The following is an 18,915-nucleotide window of genomic DNA, read 5'->3' as shown; positions in this document are numbered from 1 at the left end:
TATATATGCTAAAATTAAAATAGATATTTGTAGGGGTGTTTATGGTTCAGTTCGGTTCGAAGACTCGATCTTGTCCCGAATTTTTTAGGGATTAATTTGGTGTAATTTTATCGGGTGTAGAATAGGGTAAGGGTCTTAAAAATAGACCCGGTCATTATTTTAGATCGGGTTTGAGTCATAGCTCGGATCACCTGAACTCAACTCAGTGACCCGGTCATCATACACAATTAATATTTTGTGTTATTAGTGATGGATGATGGCTATTCTTATGTAAAATTTAAATATTGTAAACCTTGATATTTTATGTTATTAGTCATTATAAGACTATAAGTTAATGTTTTATGTTTAAAATGCATAAGATTTTAGACAAATGCATAATATTGTATTATTTGTATTGATTTAAATATTTGGTATTATTAAACAATATTAGTATTGATTGTGGTTATGCTTAAATTTTAGAGAAGGGTTGATTCTTATTATATTTTTCTAAGTGAATTTTACCATGTCAAATAATGGTTAGAATATTGAAAATTTGGATATTTTCACATGCTAATTTACAAGAAAGTAATGTTAACGGCCCGGTTTTTACCCAGTTTTTACCCAATATAATCGTAGCCCAAAAATGTATAAATTTCATCAGGTCTAAGACCGGATTCGAATCTAACAAATAGACCTTGTTACGGTGGGTAACCGGAGATCGATGGGCTGGATGGAATTGGTTGGCCCAAATGTGTGAAGGAGGAGGATTCCGAATGGATCTGCAACTCGGGAGGCTCCGTCTGACTTGTTTGTGCGAGGAGATGGGGGTGGTACCTGCAAAGACACTCCGATGCCTAAGTTAGCAAGAGTGTGAGCAGGTGATGAGCGGATAATTTATACACTTTTTGGCATTGTTTTTAGTATGTTTTTGGTAGTTCTAGTTGAGATTTTAGTATATTTTTATTAGTTTTTAGTTAAAATTCACTTTTCTGGACTTTACTATGAGTTTGTGTGTTTTTCTGTGATTTCAGGTATTTTCTGGCTGAAATTGAAGGTTCTGAGCAAAAATCTGATTCAGAGACTGAAAAGGACTGCAGATGCTGTTGGATTCTGACCTCCCTGCACTCGAAGTGGATTTTCTGGAGCTACAGAAGCCCAATTGGCGCGCTCTCAACGGCGTTGGAAAGTAGACATCCTGGGCTTTCCAGCAATATATGATAGTCCATACTTTGCCCAAGATTTGATGGCCCAAACCGGCGTTCAAAGTCACCTCAAGAAATCCCAGCGTTAAACGCTGGAACTGGCACCCAAATGGGAGTTAAACGCCCAAACTGGCATAAAAGCGGCGTTTAACTCCAAGAAGAGTCTCTACACGAAATTGCTTCATTGCTCAGCCCAAGCACACACCAAGTGGGCCCGGAAGTGGATTTTTATGTCATTTACTCATTTCTGTAAACCTTAGGCTACTAGTTCTATAAGTAGGACCTTTTACTATTGTATTAGAGGACTTTGGTAGCTATCTTCGTTTTATGCTATCTTAGATCATTGGAAGGCTGGCCATTCGGCCATGCCTAGACCTTATGCTTATGTATTTTCAACGGTGGAGTTTCTACACACCATAGATTAAGGTGTGGAGCTCTGCTGTACCTCGAGTATTAATGCAATTACTATTGTTCTTCCATTCAATTCCGCTTGTTCTTGTTCTAAGATATCACTTGTTCTTCAACTTGATGAATGTGATGATCCGTGACACTCATCATCATTCTCACTTATGAACAAGGTGACTGACAACCACTCTTGTTCTACAAGCAACCAAGGCTCTAGTGAATATCTCTTGGATTCCTGATTGCACGATGCATGGTTGATCGCCTGACAACCGAGTGCTCGCCTGACAAACGAGCCAACCATTCCGTGAGATCAGAGTCTTCGTGGTATAGGCGAGAATTGATGGCAGCATTCAAGAGAATCCGGAAGGTCTAACCTTGTCTGTGGTATTCTGAGTAGGATTCAATGACTGAATGACTGTGACGTGCTTCAAACTCCTAGCAGGCGGGGCGTTAGTGACAGACGCAAAAGTATCGATGGATATTATTCGGGCCTGACCGAGAACCGACAGCTGAATTCCGCTATGCTGTGACAGAGCATATGCAATCGCTTTCACTGAGAGGATGGGAGGTAGCCATTGACAACGGTGAAACCCTACACGAGCTTGCCATGGAAGGGAATAAGAAGGATTGGATGAAGACAGTAGGAAAGCAGAGAGACGGAAGGGAAGGCATCTTCATGCGCTTATCTGAAGTTCCTACCAATGAATTACATAAGTATCTCTATCTTTATCTTTTATGTTATTTTCGTTCATCACCATATACATTTGAGTCTGCCTGACTAAGATTTGCAAGATGACCATAGCTTGCTTCATACTAACAATCTCCGTGGGATCGACCCTTACTCACGTAAGGTATTACTTGGACGACCCAGTGCACTTGCTGGTTAGTTGTGCGAAGTTGTGTAATGCCATGGGATTGAACACCAAGTTTTTGGGGTTCATGACCGGGGATTATGAGAGTTGTGAAAAGTATTGTTCACAATTTCGCGCACCAAGTTTTTGGCGCCGTTGCCGGGGATTGTTCAAGTTTTGAGCAAGCTTTTGGTAACAATGCCGGGGAATGTTCAGTTTGGACAACTGACGGTACATCTTGTTGCTTAGATTAGGTATTTTTTTTTTCAAAATTCTTGAAGACGAATTCTAGAGTTTCATGATGATTTGTTGAAATCTGGCTGGCTGGGAAGCCATGTCTAATCTCATTGGACCGAGGTTTCAACTTATCATCACAAGAGCTTGTTGATTTTTATCAATCTTGCTTTTGGAGCAGTGATCTGCTAAGGCTTGGCTGGCCTTTGGCCATGTCTAGTGTTTTGGACCGAAGCTTTCTTTGAAAGCTTGGCTGGCTGTGAAGCCATGTCTAATTCCTAGACCGGAGTCTTAGACTAGCATTGCACTGATTCCTGGAATTTTCATTAAGAATTTTGATATCTTTTTCCACTTAATTTTCGAAAAACACAAAAAAATTCAAAAAATTTCATAAAAACCAAAAATATGTTATGTTCCTTATTGAGACACTAGTCTCATCTTAAGTTCGGTGTCAATTGCATACATTCATTCATGTATCTTAAGGATCTTCAAGTAATTCTTGATGATTCCTTACTCTGATCTTTGAATTCTTTTGGCTTGAGTGTTTATGTGTCTCATATAGTGTCAGTAGTATACAAACTGCTAAGTTTGGTGTCTTGCATGCATTGTTATTTCATTCTTGTTGCATTTTTGATTATTAAAAATCCAAAAATATTTTTAAGTGGTGTCTTTTCAAGTCAATAATACAAAGAATTGAAGATTCAGAACATGCTGCAGAGGAATTATACAGAAAAAGCTGAGCATTCAAAAATGCCCAGTGAAGAAGACAGACTGGCGTTTAAACGCCAGCCAGGGTACCTGGTTGGGCGTTTAACGCCCAAAGAGGTAGCATTTTGGCCGTTAAACGCCAGAATGGAGGCCATTCTGGGCGTTTAACGCCAGGATGGCAAAGGGGGAAGATTTTGTTTTTCAAATCATTTTTTTTCAAGTTTTCTAAGCTTTTCAAAATCAAATCTTTTTCAAATCATATCTTTTCAATCAAATGTTTTCAAAATCAATTCCTTTCCTTTTTCAAAGATACTTACTAACAATTAATGATTTGATTGAACATCTCAAATATGTTGCCTTTTCTGTTGAGGAAGGTTTAATGTTTGAATCATATCTTTTCTTGTTAGACAAGTCATTGATTTTCAAAATCAAATCTTTTAAAAAATTTTGTTTTCAAAACATATCTTTTAAAATTGTTTTTAAATCAAATCTTTTCAATCATATCTCTTTAATCACATCTTTTTCAAAATCAGTTTTCAATCAAATCTTTTTAACTTCTAATTTCAAAATCTTTTTCAAAAATCACTTGATTTCTTTTCCACTTTCAATTTTCGAAAATTATCAATCAATTTTTAAAATGTTTTTGACATCTTTCTAATTAATTTTCGAAAATTCTCTTCCCTCCTTCTCACATCCTTCTATTTATGGAGTAATACTCCTTCTCAATGCACAATTCGAACTTTATCTCATCAAGTTCGAATTCTTCTACCTTCTTTCTTCTATTTTTCTTTTCCTCTGACACCTCAAGGAATCTCTATACTGTGACATAGAGGATTCCACATCTTCTTGTTCTCTTCTCTTTCATATGAGCAGGAGCAGAGACAAAGGCATTCTTGTTGAAGCTGACCCTGAACCTGAAAGGACCTTGAAGAGAAAGCTAAGAGAAGCCAAAGCACAACTCTCTTTAGAGGACCTGACCGAATTCTTCAAAGAAGAAGAACACATGGCAGCCGAAAACAACAACAATGCCAACAATGCAAGGAAGGTGCTAGGTGACTTTACTGCACCTACTCCCGACTTCTATGGGAGAAGCATCTCTATCCTTGCCATTGGAGCAAACAACTTTGAGCTTAAGCCTCAATTAGTTTCTCTAATGCAACAGAATTGCAAATTCCATGGACTTCCAATGGAAGATCCTCATCAGTTTTTAGCTGAGTTCTTGCAAATCTGTGACACAGTCAAGACTAATGGGGTTGACCCTGAGGTCTACAGACTGATGCTATTCCCTTTTGCTGTAAGAGACAGAGCTAGAATATGGTTGGACTCACAACCTAAAGATAGCCTGGACTCTTGGGAAAAGCTAGTCAATGCCTTCTTGGCAAAGTTCTTTCCACCTCAAAAATTGAGTAAGCTTAGAGTGGAAGTCCAAACCTTCAGACAGAAGGATGGTGAATCCCTCTATGAAGCTTGGGAAAGATACAAATAATTGATCAGAAAATGTCCTTCTGACATGCTTTCTGAATGGAGCATCATAGGCATTTTCTATGATGGTCTCTCTGAACTATCCAAGATGTCTTTGGATAGCTCTGCTGGAGGATCTCTTCATTTGAAGAAGACGCCTACAGAAGCTCAAGAGCTAATTGAAATGGTTGCAAATAACCAATTCATGTACACTTCTGAAAGGAATCCTGTGAACAATGGGACCAATCAGAAGAAAGGAGTTCTTGAGATTGATACTCTGAATGCCATATTGGCTCAGAATAAAATATTGACTCAACAAGTCAATTTGATTTTTCAAAGTCTGTCTGGAATGCAAAATGCACCAAGCAGTACTAAGGATGCTTCATCCGAAGAAGAAGCTTATGATCCTGAGAACCCTTCAATGGAAGAGGTGAATTACCTAGGAGAACCCTATGGAAACACCTATAATTCTTCATGGAGAAATCACCCAAATTTCTCATGGAAGAATCAAGAGAGACCTCAACAAGGTTTCAACAATAATGGTGGAAGAAACAGGTTTAGCAATGGCAAGCCTTTTCCATCATCTTCTCAGCAACAGACAGAGAATTCTAAGCAGAACCCCTCTGACTTAGCAACCATGGTCTCTAATCTAATCAAAACCACTCAAAGTTTCATGACTGAAACAAGGTCTTCCATTAGGAATTTGGAAGCACAAGTGGGACAGCTGAGCAAGAAAATTACTGAACTCCCTCCAAGTACTCTTCCAAGCAACACAGAAGAAAATCCAAAAGGAGAGTGCAAGGCCATAACCATGGCCGAATATGGAGAGGAAAGAGAGGAGGTGGACGCCACTGAGGAAGACCTCAATGGGCGTGCACCAACCTCCTCTGAGTTTCCCAATGAGGAACCATGGGAATCTGAGGCTCAAAATGAGACCATAGAGATTCCATTGGACTTACTTCTGCCTTTCATGAGCTCTGATGAGTATTCTTCCTCTGAAGAGGATGAGTATGTCACTGAAGAGCAAGTTGCTAAATACCTTGGAGCAATCATGAAGCTAAATGACAAGTTATTTGGAAATGAGACTTGGGAGAACGAACCTCCTTTGCTCACCAAAGAACTAGATGACTTGTCTAGGCAGAAATTACCTCAAAAGAGACAAGATCCTGGGAAGTTTTCACTACCTTGTACCATAGGCACCATGACCTTCAAGACGGCTCTGTGTGACTTAGGGTCAAGTGTAAACCTCATGCCTCTCTCTGTAATGGAGAAGCTAGGGATCTTTGAGGTGCAAGCTGCAAGAATCTCATTAGAGATGGCAGACAACTCAAGAAAACAAGCTCATGGACTTGTAGAGGATGTTCTGGTAAAAGTTGAAGACCATTACATCCCTACTGATTTCATAGTCCTAGAGACTGGGAAGTGCATGGATGAAACCATCATCCTTGGCAGACCCTTCCTAGCCACAGCAAAGGCTGTGATTGATGTTGATAGAGGAGAGTTAATCATTCAAGTGAATGAAGAATCCTTTGTATTTAAGGCTCAAGGATATCCCTCTATCACCATGGAGAAGAAGCATGAAGAGCTTCTCTCAAAACAGAGCCAAACAGAGCCCCCACAGTCAAACTCTAAGTTTGGTGTTGGGAGGCCACAACCAAACTTTAAGTTTGGTGTTGAACCCCCACATTCAAACTCTAAGTTTGGTGTTAGGAGGTTCCAACATGGCTCTAAGTATCTGTGAGGCTCCATGAGAGTCCTCTGTCAAGCTAATGACATTAAAGAAGTGCTTGTTGGGAGGCAACCCAATGTTTTATAATTAACTATTTCCTTTTGTTATTTTATTTTTTTTGTAGGTTGATGATCATGAGAAGTCACAAAATCAATGAAAAAAGCAAAAACAAAATGAAAAACAGGAAGAAAAACAGCACACCCTGGAGGAAGATGTTGCTGGCGTTTAAACGCCAGTGAGGTTAGCTGTTGGGCGTTTAACGCCCAGTCTGGCACCATTCTGGGCGTTTAACGCCAGAAAGGGGCACCAGACTGGCGTTAAACGCCAGAAAAGGGCAAGAACCTGGCGTTAAACGCCAGGAATGGACACCAGCCCGGCGTTTAACGCCAGAAATGGCTCAAAACGTGATTTTGAGCAACATTTGGTGCAGGGATGACTTTTCCTTGACACCACAGGATCTGTGGACCCCACAGGACCCCACAGGACCACCACCTACCCCACCACCACCCTCTCTCTTCTTCCCCCATTCACCAATCACCTCAATACCTCTTCCCCAAAAACCCTTCACCTCTCAAATCCCATCTTTCTCTTCACCACTCACATCCATCCTTCACAAAACCCCACCAACCTCTCCCTTCAAATTCAAACCACTTTCCCTCCCAAACCCACCCATAATGGCCGAACTCCATCTCCCCTCTCTCCTATAAATACCCTTCTTCATTCTTCATTTTCACAACCTAAACACCACTTCTCCCCTTCTTTGGCCGAATACAAAGCCATCCCTTTCTCCCTCATTTCTTCTTCTTCTACTCTCTTCTTTCTTCTTTTGCTCGAGGACGAGCAAACCTTTTAAGTTTGGTGTGGTAAAAGCATTGCTTTTTTGTTTTTCCATAACCATTTATGGCATCCAAGGCCGGAGAAACCTCTAGAAAGAGGAAAGGGAAGGCAAAAGCTTCCACCTCCGAGTCATGGGAGATTGATAGATTCATCTCAAGGGTGCATCAAGACCACTTCTATGAAGTTGTGGCCTTGAAGAAGGTGATCCCCGAGGTCCCCTTTTCACTCAAAAAGGGTGAATATCTGGAGATCCGCCATGAGATCCGAAGAAGAGGTTGGGAAGTACTTACCAACCCCATTCAACAAGTCGGAATCTTGATGGTTCAAGAGTTCTATGCCAATGCATGGATCACAAAGAACCATGATCAAAGTATGAACCCGGATACAAAGAATTATCTTACTATGGTTCGGGAGAAATACTTGGATTTCAGTCCGGAAAGTGTGAGGGTAGCGTTCAACTTGCCTATGATGCAAGGAGATGAACATCCTTACACAAGAAGGGTCAACTTTGATCAAAGGTTGGACCAAGTCCTCACAGTCATATGTGAAGAGGGCGCACAATGGAAGAGAGATTCAAGAGGCAAGCCGGTTCAATTGAGAAGGCATGACCTCAAACCCGTGGCTAGAGGATGGTTGGAGTTTGATGAGCGGATATTTTATACGCTTTTTGGGGGTAATTTCATATAGATTTTAGTATGTTTTAATTAGTTTTCAATAGAATTTTATTAGTTTTTAAGCAAAAATCATATTTCTGGACTTTACTATGAGTGTGTGTATTTTTCTGTAATTTCAGGTAATTTCTGGCTGAAATTGAGGGGGCTGAGCAAAAATCTGACTTAGGCTGAAAAAGGACTGCTGATGTTGTTGGATCCTGACCTCCCTGCACTCGAAATGGATTTTCTGGAGCTACAGAAGTCCAATTGGCGCGCTCTCAACGGCGTTGGAAAGTAGACATCCAGGGCTTTCCAGCAATATATAATAGTCCATACTTTATTCGAGAATAAATGACGTAACTTGGCGTTGAACGCCAAGTACATGTTGCTGTCTGGAGTTAAACGCCAGAAAAACGTCATGATCCGGAGTTGAACGCCCAAAACACGTCATAACCTGGAGTTTAACGCCAAGAAAGGCCTCTACTCGTGGATAGCTTTAATCTCAGCCCCAGCACACACCAAGTGGGCCCCAGAAGTGGATTTCTGCACCAATTATCTTAGTTTACTCATATTCTGTAAACCTAGGTTACTAGTTTACTATTTAAACAACTTTTAGAGACTTATCTTGTACCTCATGACATTTTCAGATCTGAATTACATACTTTGTGACGGCATGAGTCTCTAAACTCCATTGTTGGGGGTGAGGAGCTCTGCAGCGTCTCGATGATTTAATACAATTCCTTTGTTTTCCATTCAAACACGCTTGTTCTTGTCTAAGATGTTTATTCGCGCTTAATTGTGAAGAAGGTGATGATCTGTGACACTCATCACCTTCCTCAATCCATGAACGTGTGCCTGACAACCACCTCCGTTCTATATCAGATTGAATGAATATCTCTTAGATTTCCCAACAGAATCTTCGTGGTATAGGCCGGATTGATGGCGGCATTCAGGAGAATCCGGAAAGTCTAAACCTTGTCTGTGGTATTCCGAGTAGGATTCTGGGATTGAATGACTGTGACGTGCTTCAAACTCCTGAGGGCTGGGCGTTAGTGACATACGCAAAAGAATCAATGGATTCTATTCCAACCTGATTGAGAACCGACAGATGATTAGCCGTGCTGTGACAGAGCATAGGAACGTTTTCACTGAGAGGATGGGAAGTAGCCACTGACAACGGTGACACCCTACATAGAGCTTGCCATGGAAGGAATCTGCGTGTGAGAAGAGGATTTCAAGGAAGAGTTGAAGTCAAAGGACAAAGCATCTCCAAAACTCCAACATATTCTCCATTACTGCACACAAGTAACGCTAGTACTCTTTATTATTCCAACTTACAATTTTAAGTAGTTTGGCTTTTTACAAGTAAAATCCAATTAATCCTATTGACCTCCTGACTAAGATTAATAAAATAAACATTGATTGCTTCAAGCCAATAATCTCCGTGGGATCGACCCTTACTCACGTAAGGTATTACTTGGACGACCCAGTGCACTTGCTGGTTAGTTGAACGGAATTGTGAAAAGAAAGTAATCAGTTAGTTGAGTTAGTTCTTTTTGGCACATGCCAAAGAGTCATTAATTAAGGATCACAATTTCGTCCACCAAGTTTTTGGCGCCGTTGCCGGGGATTATTGAGTTTGGACAATTGAAGGCTTATTTTATTTCTTAGATTAGGAATAATTTATTTTTATTTTTATTGTTATAGAGTCATTAAATCTTGATAGGATAGTTTCTTTTCAAAATTTTTCTTTTCAAAATTTATTATTTTTCTTTTAATTGATTGCTAATTTTCGTGAGTTTAGTGTCTTGTTCTAAGTTTGGTGTTAATTGCATATTTTATATTTTCTCTAAAATTCTCGTGTTGAGTTTTCTTGGTTCTTCCTTGATTTTCAAGTTGTTCTTGATAATTGGTTATACCCTTTGGAACCTTTTTCAAAAATAATTTTTCTTGGATTGAATCTTGTACCAAACTCTAAGTTTGGTGTGTTTTCTTGTTAAGTTTTCTTTAATTTTCGAAAATTTATTTTGATTCTCTAAAAATTTTAAGTTTGGTGTTCTTTCTTTTGTTCTTGGTGTTTTTCCCTCCAAAAATTTTCGAAAATAAGGAACATTGGATCTAAAAATTTTAAGTCTTGTGTCTTTTGTGTGTTTTTCTCTTTCATCATAAAATTCAAAATTCAAAAAAAAAAAATTTATATTTTCTAACTAATTTTGAACTATTTTTTTTCGAAAATTTTATATAAAAAATTCAATTTTCAATTTCAAAATATTTTCACTTTCATTTATTTATTTCGTTTTTATTTTATAAAAATTTTGATTTTTATAAAATAAATAATACCAACATATTCCACAATCCTTTATAAACAAATAACTCTATTGTTCAATATGGAAGCAAGTGGGAATGAACAGTCCAAGAGGACTCTGGGGTCATATGCTAACCCCACTACTGCTTCATATGGGAGTAGTATTTGTATACCCTCCATTGGAGTTAGTAGCTTTGAGCTGAATCCTCAGCTCATTATCATGGTGCAGCAAAACTGCCAGTATTCCGGTCTTCCACATGAAGAACCTACAGAGTTTCTGGCACAATTTCTGCAAATTGCTGATACAGTACATGATAAGGAAGTAGATCAGGATGTCTACAGATTATTACTGTTTCCATTTGCTGTAAAAGATCAAGCTAAGAGGTGGTTAAATAACCAGCCTAAGAACAGCATAAAAACATGGAAACAGCTGTCAGAAAAATTCCTGAATCACTATTTCCCTCCCAAACGGATGACACAGCTAAGGCTAAACATCCAAGGCTTCAAACAAGGAGATCATGAATCCTTTTATGATGCTTGGGAGAGATACAGAGAGATGCTAAGAAAATGCCCCTCTGAAATGTTTTCAGAATGGGTGCAATTAGACATCTTCTACTATGGGCTTACAGAAAAAGCTCAGATTTCTCTAGACCACTCAGCTGGTGGATCCATACACATGAGAAAAACAATTGAAGAAGCTCAAGAGCTTATTGATACAGTTGCCGGAAATCAGCATCTGTACCTAAGCAGTGAATCCTCTATGAAAGAAGAAGCTAAAACAGTAACTGCAGAACTCAGTCCAGTGGATCAGGCTAATGAATTCAATCAGCAATTAGATTTTCTAACTCAGCAACTAGCCGAATTCAAAGAAATATTACAGGAAACAAGAATGGCTAACAGGAACATGGAAGTGCAATTAAAGCAGACAGAAAAGCAACTGTCAAAACAAATAACAGAAGAATGCCAAGCAGTTCAATTAAGAAGTGGGAAAACATTAATTACCTCACTTCAAAGCAGCAGGAAACCAAGAAATGAACAAGAGGATACTAAAAATCCCTCTGAGGACAATCAGAGCCCAGAGAGGAATAATGCTGGCGCTGAACGCCCAGCCCATGCTCATTCCTGGCGTTCAACGCCAGAAACAAGCATGGATCTGGCGTTGAACGCCCAAAAGGGACATGGTTCTGGCGTTCAAACGCCAGTAACAAACAAGGAGATGGCGTCTAACGCCACTCCAGCTTCCACTCCTAGCATTCAAATGCCAGTGGGTGATCAGTCACATACAAGTGCTGACCTTTCTAAAAAGGCCTCCCAACCCACTTCTGTAGGTAATAAACCTGCAGCAACTAAGGTTGAGGAATACAAAGCCAAAATGCCTTATCCTCAAAAACTCCGCCAAGCGGAACAGGATAAGCAATTTGCCCACTTTGCAGACTATCTCAGGACTCTTGAAATAAAGATTCCGTTTGCAGAAGCACTTGAGCAAATACCTTCTTATGCTAAGTTCATGAAAGAAATCTTAAGTCATAAGAAGGATTGGAGGGAAACTGAGAAAGTCTACCTCACTGAAGAATGCAGTGCAGTCATTCTGAAAAGCTTACCTGAGAAGCTTAAAGATCCTGGGAGCTTTATGATACCATGCACATTAGAGGGTAATTGTACCAAGCAAGCTTTATGTGATCTTGGGGCAAGTATCAACTTAATACCTGCATCTACTATCAGAAAGCTTGGTTTAACTGAAGAAATTAAACCAACCAGGATATGTCTTCAACTTGCTGATGGCTCCATTAAGTACCCATCAGGCGTGATTGAGGACATGATTGTCAAGGTTGGGCCATTCGCCTTTCCTACTGACTTTGTGGTGCTGGAAATGGAGGAGCACAAGAGTGCAACTCTCATTCTAGGAAGACCTTTCCTAGCAACTGGCCGAACCCTCATTGATGTCCAAAAAGGGGAAGTGACCTTGAGAGTCAATGAGGAGGAGTTCAAGCTGAATGTTGTCAAAGCAATGCAACATCCAGACACCCAAAATGACTGCATGAGTGTTGACATTATTGATTCTCTGGTAAGAGAGGTCAATATGGCTGAGAGTTTGGAATCAGAGCTAGAGGACGTCTTTAAAGATGTTCAGCCTGATTTGGAGGAGTTAGAGAAGATAATAGAACCTCTGAAAATCCCTCAAGAAAAGGAGAAACCTCCAAAACCCGAACTCAAACCATTACCACCATCCCTGAAATATGCATTTCTGGGAGAAGGTGATACCTGTCCTGAAATTATAAGCTCCACCTTAGAGCCACAGGAAGAGGAAGCACTAATTCAAGTGCTAAGGACACACAAGACAGCTCTTGGGTGGTCCATCAGTGATCTTAAGGGCATTAGCCCAGCCAGATGCATGCATAAGATCCTATTGGAAGGTGACGCCAAGCCTGTGGTCCAACCACAGAGGCGGCTGAACCCAGCCATGAAGGAAGTGGTGCAGAAGGAGGTCACTAAATTACTAGAGGCTGGGATTATTTATCCTATTTCTGACAGCCCCTGGGTGAGCCCTGTCCAAGTTGTCCCTAAGAAAGGTGGCATGACAGTGGTTCATAATGAAAAAAATGAACTGGTTCCTACAAGAACAGTTACAGGGTGGCGTATGTGCATTGATTATAGAAGGCTCAATACAGCCACCAGAAAGGATCATTTTCCTTTACCATTCATAGACCAGATGCTAGAAAGACTAGCAGGTCATGAATACTACTGCTTCCTGGATGGATATTCAGGTTATAATCAAATTGCAGTAGATCCCCAGGATCAGGAGAAAACGGCGTTCACATGCCCATCTGGAGTATTTGCATACAGAAGGATGCCATTTGGCCTGTGCAATGCACCTGCAACCTTTCAGAGGTGCATGCTCTCCATTTTCTCTGATATGGTGGAAAAATTTCTGGAAGTCTTCATGGATGACTTTTCAGTATTTGGAGACTCATTCAGCTCCTGCCTTAACCATTTAGCACTTGTTCTGAAAAGATGCCAAGAGACTAACTTGGTTTTAAACTGGGAAAAATGTCACTTTATGGTGACTGAAGGAATTGTCCTTGGGCACAAAATTTCGAACAAAGGAATAGAGGTGGACCAAGCTAAAGTAGAAGTAATTGAAAAATTGCCACCACCTGCTAATGTTAAGGCAATCAGAAGCTTTCTGGGGCATGCAGGATTCTATAGGAGGTTTATAAAGGATTTTTCAAAAATCGCCAAACCTCTGAGCAACCTGCTAGCTGCTGACACGCCATTTATCTTTGATAAAGAGTGCTTGCAGGCATTTGAGACCCTGAAAGCTAAATTGGTTACAGCACCAATAATCTCTGCACCAGACTGGACATTACCATTTGAACTGATGTGTGATGCCAGTGACCATGCCATTGGTGCAGTGTTGGGACAAAGGCATGACAAGCTTCTGCACGTCATTTACTATGCCAGCCGTGTTCTAAATGATGCACAGAAGAATTACACAACCACAGAAAAAGAGCTACTTGTAGTGGTTTACGCCATTGACAAATTCAGATCTTATTTAGTAGGATCAAAAGTGATTGTGTACACTGATCATGCTGCTCTTAAATATCTACTCACAAAGCAAGATTCAAAACCCAGACTCATCAGATGGGTGTTGCTTCTGCAAGAGTTTATATAGAAATAAGAGACAGAAAAGGGACAGAAAATCAAGTAGCAGATCACCTGTCCCGAATAGAACCAGTAGAAGGGGCGTCCCTCCCTCTCACTGAGATCTCTGAAACCTTTCCGGATGAGCAACTGTTTGCCATCCAGGAAGTGCCATGGTTTGCAGACATTGCAAACTACAAGGCAGTGAGATTCATACCCAAAGAGTACAGTAGGGTGCAATCAAAGAAATTAATCACAGATGCAAAGTACTATCTTTGGGATGAGCCATATCTCTTCAAGAGATGTGCGGACGGAGTAATCCGTAGATGTGTGCCTAAAGAGGAAGCACAGAAGATCCTTTGGCATTGCCATGGATCACAGTATGGAGGACACTTTGGAAGTGAGCGAACAGCCACAAGAGTCCTCCAAAGTGGCTTCTACTGGCCTACTCTCTATAAAGATTCCCGAGAATTTGTGCTTAATTGTGACAGTTGCCAAAGATCAGGCAACCTACCTCACAGTTATGCCATGCCTCAGCAAGGAATCTTGGAGATTGAGTTGTTTGATGTATGGGGCATTGACTTCATGGGACCTTTCCCACCATCATACTCAAACACTTATATTCTGGTGGCAGTGGATTATGTATCCAAATGGGTGGAGGCTATTGCAACACCCACCAATGACACTAAAACAGTGTTAAAATTCCTCCAGAAACATATCTTCAGCAGATTTGGTATCCCTAGAGTGTTAATCAGTGATGGGGGTACTCATTTCTGTAATAAACAGCTTTACTCTGCTCTGGTACGTTATGGAGTCAACCACAGGGTGGCTACTCCATATCATCCACAAACTAATGGGCAAGCTGAAGTCTCAAATAGAGAACTCAAAAGAATCCTGGAACGGACTGTAATTAACCGTAGAAAGGATTGGGCAAGAAGCTTGGATGATGCTCTGTGGGCATACAGAACAGCATTTAAGACCCCCATAGGGACCTCTCCATACCAGCTTGTGTATGGAAAGGCATGTCACTTGCCAGTGGAACTGGAACATAAGGCCTATTGGGCAACCAGATTCCTGAACCTGATGCCAAGCTAGCTGGAGAAAAACGATTGCTCCAGTTAAATGAGCTAGAGGAATTTAGACTCATGCTTTCGAAAATGCAAAGATTTACAAAGAGAAAGCGAAAAAATGGCATGATAAGAAATTGTCATCCAGAGTCTTTGAGCCGGGGCAAAAAGTTCTGCTATTTAACTCTAGGCTCAAATTATTCCCCGGGAAATTAAAATCCCGGTGGAGAGGTCCATATGTCATTACAAACGTATCACCATATGGATACATAGAGCTTCAGGATAATGACTCTAACAAAAAGTTCATTGTTAATGGACAAAGAGTCAAACATTATCTTGAAGGCAATTTTGAGCAAGAATGCTCAAAACTGAGACTTGATTAAAACTCAGTAATAGTCCAGCTAATGACATTAAAGAAGCGCTTGCTGGGAGGCAACCCAGCCATTTACAAAGTTTATTTACTAATTAAATAAATTTTCTTTTTTACAGGTATAGGTCCAAATCTCTTCAAGGTAAAATAGCAATTGGTTGGATTCACAGAGTTATACAGGAAATTGGAAGCTTACTGGCGTGAAAAAGTCAGTAAGAAACACTTTTGGCGTCAAACGCCCAAAAGAAGCACCCACTGGGCGTTTAACGCCAGTAAGGGTAGCCATCTGGGCGTTAAACGCCAGAAAGGAGCATCTTCTGGGCGTTAAACGCCAAAAAGATGCACCTTCTGGGCGTTTAACGCCAGTCTGCTAGCATCCTGGGCGTTCAGAAAAAAATGCCCAGTGACAAAGGACTTTCTGGCGTTCAACGCCAGAAAGATGCACCATGTGGGCGTTCAACGCCAGGATGATGGGAAGAGGTACAATTCGTTTTTCTTCATAATTTTTCTAAATTTTTATGTTTCAATTCATGATTTCTTGCATAAACATGTTTCAAAATGTCATCTTTCAATTCTAAAATTTTTAATCCTAATTTCTAGAAACACTAATTTCTAAAATCCCTTTTTCAAAAATATCAAATATATCTTAATTCATAAGCCCAAATCTTTGTCCAATCCAATTCTTTTTCAAATATTTTTTAATTTCTTCTCATATCTTTTTCAACTCATCTTATCTTTATTTGAAAATGCCTTTCATCTACTCCTCTCCTTTCCTTTCTTTTGCTTGAGGACAAGCAAACCTCTAAGTTTGGTGTGATTTGCCATGATCACTGAGCTAAAACTCATTAAGATCATGGCACCTAAGAGAACAGGAAGAGCAAGGATGTGAACTTAAGGGAGCTGAAGCGTCAGAAATTAATTCTTGAAGGCACCCCACAGACTAGAGGAACATCCACTTCCCAAAATACAGGTTGTTAAGTTCTAATTCCAGCTTTAACTCTGTGATAGTATTATTATAGGATTTTACCTTAGGAGATATATAGTAGTAGTAGTAATTAGTATGTCTATTTTGATTTTATTTCCAATTAAGCTATAATTTATTTTTCTCATCATCATCAGGCATGAATAAAGTAGTAGAATTTTTTCTCTTTGAATAAAGAAGTAATTTATATTTTTGAGTTCTTAGTAATAAAGACTATAAGTAATTATATGTGGTGGCAATACTTTTTGTTCTTAGTAATAAAGACTATAAGTAATTATATGTGGTGGTAATAAAGACTATAAGTAATTATATATACAATCAAAAGGAATAGAAGCCAAGCAGCCCTTAAAACCAAAAGGCAAGGGTAAAAAGGATCCAAGGCTTTGAGCATCAATGGAGAGGAGGGCCCAAGGAAATAAAATCCAGGCCTAAGCGGCTAATCCAAGCTGTCCCTAACCATATGCTTGTGGCATGCAGGTCCAAGTTACAAGCTTGAGACTGAGTGGTTAAAGTCGTGATCCAAAGCAAAAGAGTGTGCTTAAGAGCTCTGGACACCACTAACTGGGGACTTTAGCAAAGCTAAGTCACAATCTGAAAAGGTTCACCCAGTTATGTGTCTGTGGCATTTATGTATCTGGTGGTAATACTGGAAAACAAAGTGCTTAGGGCCACAGCCAAGACTCATAAAATAACTGTGTTCAAGAATCAACATACTACACTAGGAGAGTCAATAATACTATCTGAATTCTGAGTTCCTAAGGATGCCAATCATTCTGAAAATTTAAAGATACAGGGGGATGCCAAAACTGTTCAGAAACAAAAGCTACAAGCCCGCTCATCTAATAAGAATATGAGCTTCATTTAAAACTCTAAAATATATTACTTCTTAATTTCTGCTAAAGCCTATTTTATTTATCTAGTTGCTTGAGGACAAGCAACAGTTTAAGTTTGGTGTTGTGATGAGCGGATATTTTATACGCTTTTTGGGGGTAATTTCATATAGATTTTAGTATGTTTTAATTAGTTTTCAATAGAATTTTATTAGTTTTTAAGCAAAAATCATATTTCTGGACTTTACTATGAGTGTGTGTATTTTTCTGTAATTTCAGGTAATTTCTGGCTGAAATTGAGGGGGCTGAGCAAAAATCTGACTTAGGCTGAAAAAGGACTGCTGATGTTGTTGGATCCTGACCTCCCTGCACTCGAAATGGATTTTCTGGAGCTACAGGAGTCCAATTGGCGCGCTCTCAACGGCGTTGGAAAGTAGACATCCAGGGCTTTCCAGCAATATATAATAGTCCATACTTTATTCGAGAATAGACGACGTAACTTGGCGTTGAACGCCAAGTACATGTTGCTGTCTGGAGTTAAACGCCAGAAAAACGTCATGATCCGGAGTTGAACGCCCAAAACACGTCATAACCTGGAGTTTAACGCCAAGAAAGGCCTCTACTCGTGGATAGCTTTAATCTCAGCCCCAGCACACACCAAGTGGGCCCCAGAAGTGGATTTCTGCACCCATTATCTTAGTTTACTCATTGATGAGCGGATAATTTGTATGCTTTTTGGCATTGTTTTTAGTATGTTTTCAGTATCTTTTAGTTAGTTTTTAGTATATTTTTATTAGTTTTTAGTTAAAATTCACTTTTCTGGACTTTACTATGAGTTTGTGTGTTTTTCTGTGATTTCAGGTATTTTCTGGCTGAAATTGAGGGACCTGAGCAAAAATCTGATCCAGAGACTCAAAAGGACTGCAGATGCTGTTGGATTCTGACCTCCCTGCACTCGAAGTGGATTTTCTGGAGCTACAGAAGCCCAATTGGCGCGCTCTCAACGGCGTTGGAAAGTAGACATCCTGGGCTTTCCAGCAATATATAATAGTCCATACTTTGCCCAAGATTTGATGGCCCAAACTGGCGTTCAAAGTCACCTCAAGAAATTCCAGCGTTAAACGCCGGAACTGGCACCTAATTGGGAGTTAAACGCCCAAACTGGCACTAAAGCTGGCGTTTAACTCCAAGGAGAGTCTCTACACGAAATTGCTTCATTGCTCAGCCCAAGCACACACCAAGTGGGCCCGGAAGTGGATTTTTCTGTCATTTACTCATCTATGTACTAGTTTTCTATAAGTAGGACCTTTTACTATTGTATTAGGGAGCTTTTGATCATGTTTTTATGATTGAACCCTCTTTGGGAGGCTGGCCATTCGGCCATGCCTAGACCTTGTTCTTATGTATTTTCAACGGTGGAGTTTCTACACACCATAGATTAAGGTGTGGAGCTCTGCTGTACCTCGAGTATTAATGCAATTACTATTGTTCTTCTATTCAATTCCGCTTGTTCTTTGTCCAAGATATCACTTGTTCTTCAACATGATGAAGGTGATGATTGACGCCCATCACCATTCTCACCCATGAACAAGGTGACTAACAACCATTCTTGTTCTACAAGCATCTGAGGCTTAGTGAATATCTCTTGGATTCCTGATTG

At 40.0% G+C, this 18,915-nt stretch overlaps 1 non-coding gene across 1 annotated transcript; it reads right to left on the bottom strand.

Annotated features, from left to right (window-relative positions):
* Positions 1-4,787: 4,787 nt before the first annotated feature.
* Positions 4,788-4,895, bottom strand: LOC130947168 (small nucleolar RNA R71). The gene has a single exon (XR_009072569.1). It is a non-coding gene; the product is annotated as a small nucleolar RNA R71 (small nucleolar RNA).
* Positions 4,896-18,915: the final 14,020 nt, after the last annotated feature.

This window comes from Arachis stenosperma, chromosome 8 (genome assembly GCF_014773155.1).
Source record: "Arachis stenosperma cultivar V10309 chromosome 8, arast.V10309.gnm1.PFL2, whole genome shotgun sequence".
Taxonomy (NCBI): domain Eukaryota; kingdom Viridiplantae; phylum Streptophyta; class Magnoliopsida; order Fabales; family Fabaceae; genus Arachis; species Arachis stenosperma.
Note: the sequence above shows the minus strand (reverse complement) of the source record. Positions and strands in the feature narration are given on the sequence as shown.